Here is a 10,273-nt window from a genome sequence, read left to right as displayed (position 1 = left end):
GCCTCAGCGTCCCAAGTAGCTGGGACTACAGGCGTGCACTACCACACCCGACTGATTTTTGTATTTTTAGTAGAGATGGGGTTTCACCATATTGGCCAGGCTGGTCTCGAGCTCCTGACTTGGTGATCCGCCCATCTTGGCCTCCCAAAGTGCTGGGATTTCAGGCATGAGCCACCATGCCCGGCCCAGATTAATCCTCTTAAAGTGCCATTAGAATCATGTCCCTTCTGTACTTTGATATCTGCAGCATCTCCTCGGTGCCTCCCAGACATGGCAGCAGACCAGCTTCACGTTCAGGGTCCCCATCCTATCCTCACCCTGCCTGTCCAGTCATGTCGTTCCTTGTTACTCAGAAGTTTGACATAGCAACCATTCTGACTCAGTGAAGTTGAGCAAGGAGTTCCTAGAACACCTTGCTTTCCGGCCTCTGGAACTGCGCCAGAAGCTTTTTGCAGTAAATGCAGATTCTCCACCTAAGTTAGTGGCCCCAGCTCAGCAGCTGTTGCCACCCTTCCTGCTGAGAATGAACTAAACATGAAGCCTCTTAGGATTTAGTTTGGGACACATCTGATACATCGCCTCTTTTACTGCAAATATTTATTGGATGTCATGTCTGTAAGCCTTTTCTAGGCAGGGATTCATTCATTCAGTCTGCATTTATTGAGTGCCTGCTTTGTTCTAGCCACTGACATAGATGTTAGAGATACAGCAGGGAAAAAAACCAAAGTCCCAGGGTCTCCCTTTGTAACCCAGGCTGAAATATAGTGGCACCATCATAGCTCACTGCAGCTCTAACCATCCTCCCGCCTCAGCCTCCCAAGTAGCTGGGACTATAGGCCTGCACCACCACACCTGGTTATATACATACATATATATACACACACACACACACACACACATACATATATATATATTTTTTTTTTTTAAGTAGAGGTTTCACTATATTTACCCATGCTGGTCTTGAAATCCTGGGCTCAAGCAGTCCTCCCACCTCAGCCTTCCAAAGTGCTGAGAGCTGGAAGCCACACGTGTGAGATGGCACCCTTGTCCTGCTGCATATTTTAAGGGTTCTGTTTAGTCCATCAATTGAGGTTAGGAAAATGAATGTGCTAAAAGATAATATGTAATGATAATAATTTATAGACATAAATGCCGGCCGTATCTGTTAACTATTTCAGGTTGTATTTTACTAAATCTCTGAGATCACCTGTGATGAGCTTTTAAAATAAATAAAACTTTTAAATCACAGTGTGATTATAATTTTTGTATAATTGGTAGGTAATGTGATGAGCCAGGCTGTTTACAGTTAGATTATTGGTTTGCTATTAATGAACTACACCAGCATGAGAGAAAACAAATTTCCTTAAAGTGCTAAAATTAAATTTTTCATCATTCTGTTACCTTTCAAAAGCTTTCCATTTCATTTTTCCCAGGACCTCTTCTCTTGCACTTCTGCTTTTGTAGCGGAAACTTAAGGTGATTTGAAAATTTAACGTGGGAATTCTCTGAAGATCTTTTTTCTACTGCCACACGCTCAAGTTTGCGAAACAAAGTAGTTGAATGTCTCACTGAAGGAACCCCAGCTGTATTAAATCTATTAGTTAAGCCAGGGTGAATCAGGGCCTTCATTGCCAAAAGTAATATAATACACTGTCCCTGGCCTCTTGGAGTGGAGCAGATTTGCCAATAACATGAACTCTCTACCATTTTTTTTTCTTTAAGTACTTAAAGGTTTTGGAGCCGCCTAGGTTCCATTAATGTATTACTACTCATATTAAATGATTATAGTGTTAAAAATGGTCTGGAAATTTGTATAGACCTTCAAAATGCTGTGTTACATCCACGGTTTGTTCTAGAGGATCTGTCCTTTACTGGGGAGTATTAACAAATGCCTAATACTCACATTTTGGTAAAGAGACCCATCAGTGAGAAATGCCCCTGATTTTGAACCCAGACTACCCTGCTGTTGAAATTATAAGCAGACTTTGTCTGCTTCCCTAATCAACACTGCTGCCTTAAATTTCCCAGTAACCACTTTAAAAAAAAAAAAAGAATGTCTTTACTTTTCATTGTTGTAAAGTATACATAAACTTTACCATTTTAGCCTTTTTTAATCTTGCGGAACTGAAACTCTATACCTGTTAATAACTCCGTTTCTTCCTTTACCTAGCCCCTGGCAACCACCATTTTACTTTTCTATTCCTATGAATTTGTTTATTCTAAGTACCTCATGAGTGGAATCATACAATATTTGGCCTTTTGTGGTTGATTTTATTCACTTAGTATAATGTTTTCAAGGTTCATGTTGGAACATGTATCAGTACTTTATTCCTTTTCGTGGCTGAATCATATCCCATTATGTGGATATAAACACGTTTCATTTATCAATTGTTTTGAGTTGTTCCTATTTTGGGGGTATTATGAATAATGCTGCTGAGAACGTTGATATACAAGTTTATGTGTGGTCCTGTGTTCCCGCTTCCCAGTTGCTTATGTAACTTTTTGGACTTTTAACTGTTCTCCCAGTTTGACTGGAGCCTGGAGGTAGTTGAGAACAGACAAGCCTCCTATCAACTCCCTCCTTTCAAAAAAGGAAGCCTCTAGTTTCCCAAGGGACTTTCAGAAGACCATGCTTAGAGGATTAACAATGGGAAAATAATAAAGGGGAGACATAGGATACATCTGTTTTTTGAAAAGCTAGCCTGTTATTTAAGGATAGCAAGGTTGTGGTTTTCATTTTACAAGATATTGCCCTTTTGATTTTGATAGAATCAGATTATTCAGATGTGACTATCTAGTGACTCTTGACCTCCATGGTGATGGTAAGAGTGATTTAAGACAAGTGTCCTCAGAGCTGAATTCTTTCTTCTGTGGATGTGATAGAACCATCTGACTGACTTGAGATGTGTACAGATTCTTAATCTCTGTATTATTGCTTCAGCTGGTTTGGCTGAGCCTTTTAATTTTTGAAGACCATTTCAACCTTGAGTATTGAAGTTCTGGCACTTTCAGATGTATGTAGGGAATATGCTGCTGTTTGTTTTTAGTGAATGTCAGAGATAGAGTTCAGTCTGCATGGGTAATGAGAGGAGTGCTGCATCTTAGGTATGGAGGGTGGCCTTGAGACCCAGCTCACTCATGGGCAAGCAGTTGCTTCACCTCAGCTACTAATTTGTAAGATGAGAAGAGTTTAGATTAGGCAACCCCTGGGTTCAGTGATTCAGAGTGCTGCTTTTTCATAACAGATTTCAGTTGATGGTGTGATTTGGAAGATGAGTCTCAGTCTTTTGACTTTCCTAAGGCCTGTACTGGACATTTGTTTTTTCGTTTTTGGTTTTGTTTTTCCAACCCTCATTTCAGAAACAGAATGCTTGTGTTCCTGCAGTTGAGGAGACACTGAAGACTGGTGATTGTGATTTAGATTCAGTCCAAACTATCTTTTTCCTCACCAGCTGAACAAGCTAACTCTGAAAAGGCACTGCATATTTTTAAAAATATTTTTTATGTCATGTATGAAATGGATGCCACTGACACAAATGCACTTTTCAGGGGCATTAATTGAAAAATAATGTCCAGATTTAGGGTAGTGTTGTATCAATTGACATCTCCTGAATATGTCACATCCGAATAACAGTTTATTCAGGGAACTGGGGAGACTGACAAGCTGGAGCATAACTTTGGAGAGTGGCCTGTGAGATCACGGAAGGAATGGTGAGAAGAACTGATCCTGGTTCACTGGGAGAGGAGGGGCGTGTCTTAAAGTTTTGAAAGGCTGTCATGTGACTGGGGAATTTATAGCCTAACTGAGAGCTATGGGCAGGTTACACAACATTGTAAAGCTGTCCGGTGTGGAATGAGCTGCCTGGTGGGATTTTGTGCTCCCTCTCACTTGAGGTGATCAGGCAACAATCTTTTAGAGCATGTTTTTTTTGTAGAAAGGATTCACACATGTTGATGGAAAGTGACAAAAAATATTACTTTGACTAAACATTTTTGTATAGAATGCTGTATTTAGATAAAATGTCATCTTTCGCCTTGCATAAGTTTACACTAAAGAAATGGTTATAAAAATTACAAAGAATAATTGAGAACAGTTAAAAACTTGAAGAAAATCAATGTTTATTTTTGGAGGCAGTTTTGTATTTGGTTATCTTTTATTATCAAACTGGGAGAATAGTAAAAGTCCAGTGAAGCTAGTAAAAATAGAGGAATACAGAAACCGCTTATCTTTATTAAGAGTATTATAATACGATTATCCTAGGCAGTATAATTGATGTTCATTGTTCAAATTTAGCTTTCAGTACATAAGTGTTGTCATTTGCAAAGTAGTTTTCTTTCTAATCTTCCTGGTTCTCTAACTCCCTCACCCCCCTTTTCAGCCTCAGTACTACTGTACATTTTCCAGTAAGCTTAAGGAAAGAGGAGACTAAACTTTATTTTCTTACCTCTCTCTTGCTGCACAGTTTTATCTGCTAATCCAGAAGATCATTCTGCCCTGGATAGTCAGAATTATGTGTTTTATGGATGGGGGAGGGAGGAGAGGAAAAGGAGGAGGCATCAGAGCTGCCTTTCAATGAAGAGTTTCCAGCATCTGGAAGCTCTTTTGCCCAAGCTTATAGGAGAATGGAAATCGGCTACCTCTGTTCAGGGCTGTGTATTTTAGAAAAAGATTGAGTGGGGTGATTATTTCCAGACTGGCTGTAGGCTCTCAATCTTAAAGCAAAGCTGTATAAGATTAATTTTTTAGGCCGGGCACAGTGGCTCAAGCCTGTAATCCCAGCACTTTGGGAGGCCAAGACGGGGCGGATCACGAGGTCAGGAGATCGAGACCATCCTGGCTAACACAGTGAAACCCCGTCTCTACTAAAAAGTACAAAAAACTAGCCGGGCGAGGTGGCGGCGTCTGTAGTCCCAGCTACTTGGGAGGCTGAGGCAGGAGAATGGCTTAAACCCGGGAGGCGGAGCTTGCAGTGAGCTGAGATCCAGCCACTGCACTCCAGCCTGGGCGACAGAGCGAGACTCCGTCTCAAAAAATAAAAAAAAAAAGATTAATTTTTTTAAATTGCAAATACATAAACCTTTTTGCAACTGGTTTAAATGTAGGGCTTAATGGCACCTGTAAATAAAGTATGTTCACTAGTTCAGACGCAAATCCTAAAATAGAAACAATAAAGGCTTATTGGCTGTAAGAAGAAATAGGGTTTTACTGTGACCACAGTTTTTGATTCAATGAGTGATATAGACAGGTATTAAATATGTTGCTGAGGGAAAGGTAGGAAGGAAAGACAATGTGTAAATACAAGAATGATGGTTTTTTTCTTTCAACATTTTATTTTTTAGTTTCTGAAATACAAATCAATATATTTTGTTACATATCATTTTAACAAGCTTGACTTTTTTTCACTATATGATGACTTGATATAGGTACTTTAAAACTTTCTTTTTTAAAAACCATACATTTTATCTTGGGAAAGCTTATCAAAAAAAAATACACGTGTACATGAGAAGTTGTTTTTCATTACTTTAGAGCACAACCCCCAACTTAAAATGTGGTCCACTAAAATATGTAAATATTCCTCCTGTCACAAAAATAAAATCTCATGGTTGGGGAAAAATAATATTTGGCATAGGCCTGAGTGAGCTTGAAAAAAAAGTTAGGATGTTTAACTGTATGGAGGAACATCACGGAGGGAGTCCATCTAGAACCATCTAGCAGAAGAACTAGCCTGTTGCTATTGGAGCTAATCTGTTTCAGAGACTGATACAAGGTGCATGCTCGGGGGGTACTGAAGATTCACAACAGCCACGGAATCACTTACTCAGAATTAGCCGAAATTCAGTATACAAGAATATATGACAACAGTAGAACAACGTCAATAGTTATTCAGTGCCCGGAAAGCAAGCTGTAAGTTTAGAACAAGAACCTCAACAGGAACAATAGTCAACATGTTTATAAGACTTTGAAGGTGAGAAAACATTTGCAGATGATGTCTTTTGCCCAAGTACGTTATTTTCCAGCACACTAGGGACAGCATCACAACATATAAAGTAAAAAGAAATCCAAGCTGTTTAATCTTCTACCATTCTCTTGAGTATTAAACCCAGGCCACCTTTGGCCACTTGCGGGGTTTCTTTTCTTCTTTATTCTCTATGTAAATATTGCTTCTTGGGACACCAGCAGTTTTGCTTCTTCACTCTTATCACAGGCTAAGTGTGGAGGGGTGTTACCGTCAGTGTCTTGGATGTTTGTGGATGCTTTGTAATACAGAAGGATATGAGTCATCTTCAAGTTACCCTTGGCTGTGGCCCGGTACTTTGCTGTAGCCTCATAATGATCCTTACCATCTGGATTAGCCTCACCTTCTAGTAACATGACGGCAATCTCATGCCTGTTTTTGGAAACTGCATGATGTAGGGAAGTAGAGCCATTTTGATTGACAGCATTCACTTGAGCACCTTTTCCAGAAGGGCTTTTACAGTCTCATTCTGGCCAGCACAAACAGCAGTCTGAAGAGGAGACCAACATTGCATAGTATTTATCATTTACTGGCACTCCAAGTTGAAACAAAAATTCAGCAATTTATGTATGTCTGGTTGAGCCTGCCCAATGCAGTGCACTTGTGTCCTGGTCAGTTCTCATAGCCAGGGATTTATTAGCCAGAATCCTCTCCTTCACCTCCTCCAGCTTTCCGCTGTAGGCCCAGTTGCAGACCGTTAGGTTAGACACACACCCTTCTGTTTTGTTTTCCCAGGATTGATGTTTTCTTTCTGATTAGTTTTTATCTTAACAGGTACTGAATGTTTCCACAGAGACATAACAAAATCTGTTCTTTAAATAGAAGTGTCGTCACAGGTAGCGGTTAACTGATGCTTTGATTCTGTTCATGAGAATCAAATGCTTGTCCCTCTTAGAAAATTGCCAGCGTAACTTGACATTTTTTAGTTAGATCATTGGTTTAAAGAAACTTCAAAAATCTTCCTCTTAAACCCCAGTGGGGGTTATAAGATATATGTAAAAATTCTTGCATCAGCATCAGTTGGAGTAATTTAAGTATCAAGGGTCTGACATTCTTACATAGTAACTTGGGTTGATGTTATCAAAAAATGAAATTGTTTATATCGTAGTAGCCCGATTGTCTTCCTCATTTTTATTAACTTAGAAAATACAGCTACCCCTTTTTTTTTTTTTTTTTTTTTGACAGAGTCTCACTCTGTTGCCCAGGCTGGAATGCAATGGCGTGATCTCTGCTCACTGCAACCCCCACCTCCCAGATTCAAACGATTCTCAGGCCTCAGCCTCCCAAATAGCTAGGATTACAGGTATGTGCCACCATGCACAACTAATTTTATTGTATTTTTAGTAGAGATGGGGTTTCACCATGTTGGCCAGGCTGGTCGCTAACTCCTGGCCTCTAGTGATTGCCTGCCTTGGCCTCCGAAAGTGCTGGGTTTACAGACATGAGCCATGGTGCCCATCCTGACAGCTGCCGTTTTCTTCAGTAGTGATAGCATCATTTCTAGCCCTTGATTCCACACTCTTCTCTTCTCCCAACCCCAGGTAAAAGATAATCCCAGAGAGACTGTGTTTTTCTTTACAACTTTAGGGTAGAAATGTTTTTTTAAAAAATCACACTGTAAACTTTTATTTTCTGATCCTTTAGGTTTACTGTGGATTCCCTATCACTTCATACTTTGATCAGACTAATGTTATTTGGTGAAGATTTTCAGTAAACTGTCAGAATTCTTCTGTAGCCATCAAACTTCATGCTTTGGTTTGATTGCCCACTAGGCCCAGATTCTACATTTCGGTAACCTGCCACTTTTGCATAAATTTGCATCACAGGCTTAGTTTAGATTAGTGACTATTTCCTGGAGGTACTGGTGGCAGGGAACCTTTTTTTCTCTCTTTCAACCTGAGCACTGCTAGTTTTTATCTTTTTTATATTTCACCTAAGATTCCTTTGGAAACAAGGATTTCACAGCTTTTAAAAAAAAAGTTTGAAGCTAGGTGCAGTGGCTCACACCTGTAATCCCAGCGCTTTGGGAGGCCGAGGCAGGCAGATCACTTGAGGTCAGGAGTTCGAGACCAGCCTGGCCAACATGCGGAAACCCCATCTCTACTAAAAATATAAAAAAATTAGGCCAGCCTGGTGGCACGTGCCTGTAATCCCAGCTGCTCGAAAGACTGAAGTGGGAGAATCGCTGGAACCTGGGAGGCAGAGGTTGCAGTGAGCTGAGATCACACCACTGCACTGCAGCCTAGGTAACAGAGGGAGACTCTATCTCAAAAAAATAAATGAGGTTTGAAAAATCACTGGTTTAGGCTAAGTGTAGCTTATGTTTAGGTGTTAACCAGGAAGAAGTAACGATCCTTGTGTAGCTCTCAGTGAAATATTAGAGATTCTTTTCCTAGTGGAAATGAAAGTTTTGCATTCACTAGTGTAACTGATACATTAATCATCACTTTGGGATATGTTCAGGTTTGGGTTCCCGAACATTGTAAAGTAGCAAAGTTATACCTGCAGTTGAAGGAAAGTAGGACACACTATGACATACTAGATCCGCACTTGAAATAGTTTAAAATGTGATCTGGACAAGTTTGAACTTGGAGGCTAGCTTTTTCTTCTGGCTCATCTGTGCCTGTTCAGAGGTGTTCGGCTGGGTTGTCTTTTGCTCATCTAAAATAGGTTTATCTTTTTGTTTGTTTTGTCTTTGTTTTGTTTTACTTTCAGATGATACTAGTAAATGCTTTTCTGCTTTTTTTCTTCCCCTAAAAATACAGACTATACGGTGCCATCCTTGATGTGGTAGCTCTGCAGAACTACCATAGACAAGTTCCACTGATTCTTGGTTTGTCAGATCCTGCAGACCTTACCTTGAGCCTGCTAAACTAGGAGTGTCATCTGTTGGGTGATTATCTGTCTGCCTGACCCAGAAGAAGCTGAGTACAGCCTCTGACTAGATCCAGGGCTTTTGGCAGAGCAGTTGTTTCATAAATGATTGTAATTGTTGGTCAGTTAATTACCTCTTTGCTTAAAGTTCACAGTTACCGATGTTATGTCATCATCCTTCCACTATACAGTGAGCTTACAAATATTTTTTCCTCGTGAGCCAGGTTCTCTGTACCTCTTGGTACAAGGAGTAAATGTTTTTACTTTTGATACTTGGAAGAGAGAGAGGATCAGATTTTTTTTAATTAAAAATTTTTTGTATTAATTTAAGGGATACAAGTGCAGTTTTGTTACATAGACATATTGTTCAGTGGTGAAATCTGGGCTTTTAGGGCTGGGTGTGGTGGTTCATGCCTCTAATCCCAGCACTTTGGGAGGCCAAGGTGGGCAGATCACTTGCGGTCAGGAGTTCAAGACCAGCCTGGCCAAGATAGCGAAACCCCGTCTCTACTCAAAATACAAATATTCGCTGGGCGTGGTGGCACATACCTGTAATCTCAGCTACTCAGGAGGCTGAGGCAGAATTGCTTGAACCTGGGAGGCGGATGTTGCAGTGAGCCAAGATCACGCCATTGCACTGCAGCCTGGGCAACAAGAGTAAAACTGTCTCAAAAAAAAAAAAAAAGAAATCTGGGCTTTCAGTGTATCCATCACCCAAATAATGTACAAGGACTCCTTATTCAGTCAATGTTGCTAGGAAAATTGGATTACCATGATGCAGAAGAATGAAACTAGACCCTTATCTGTCACCGTATACAGAAATCAGCTCAAGATAGAAAAAAGACTCAAAGTGAGACCTGAAACTAGGGAAACCTAGGGAAAACTCTCGTGGACATTGATCTAGGCAAAGAATTCATGACTAAGACCTCAAAAGCACAACCAACAAAACCAAAAGAAGATGGGACTTAAACTGAAAAGTTTCTGCACAGATACATATATCATGCATATGGTTTTACTTTTATCTGTAGCCTAGGGCCTAGATGAATCTCAGATTTTCATTCCAGCTGTCTGACTCTTGCTTTGTAAGAAAACACATGAATAGGATTTGGGCCTGGATTAGTACAACTTTAATGTTTGGGCCCTAATCAGTAGATGTGGGTATAATTTGCAAGGGCTAATAGGAATGAGTATGTCTTGTTCACTCAACAGTGTTAGTCTCCAAAATTGAATGTTGGCTGGGCACAGTGGCCCATACCTGTAATCCCAACACTTCACGGAGTTGAGGTAAGAAGATCACTTGAGCTCAAGAGTTGGAGACCAGCCTGGGCAGCATAGGGAGGACCCCTATTAAATTTTTTTTTTAATTAGCTGAATGTGGTGGC

General features: G+C 40.3%; 1 protein-coding gene and 1 pseudogene across 2 annotated transcripts in view; one reads left to right on the top strand and one right to left on the bottom strand.

The window, feature by feature from the left end:
* The window catches only part of ADNP (activity-dependent neuroprotector homeobox), a 46,055-nt gene that overhangs the window by 8,654 nt on the left and 27,128 nt on the right, over positions 1-10,273 (top strand). The gene's annotated exons all lie outside the window — the stretch shown is intronic.
* Positions 6,208-7,467, bottom strand: LOC105548964 (annotated as a pseudogene).

The sequence above is a fragment of the Mandrillus leucophaeus genome, unplaced genomic scaffold (assembly GCF_000951045.1).
Source record: "Mandrillus leucophaeus isolate KB7577 unplaced genomic scaffold, Mleu.le_1.0 Scaffold428, whole genome shotgun sequence".
Classification (NCBI taxonomy): Eukaryota; Metazoa; Chordata; class Mammalia; order Primates; family Cercopithecidae; genus Mandrillus; species Mandrillus leucophaeus.
Note: the sequence above shows the minus strand (reverse complement) of the source record. Positions and strands in the feature narration are given on the sequence as shown.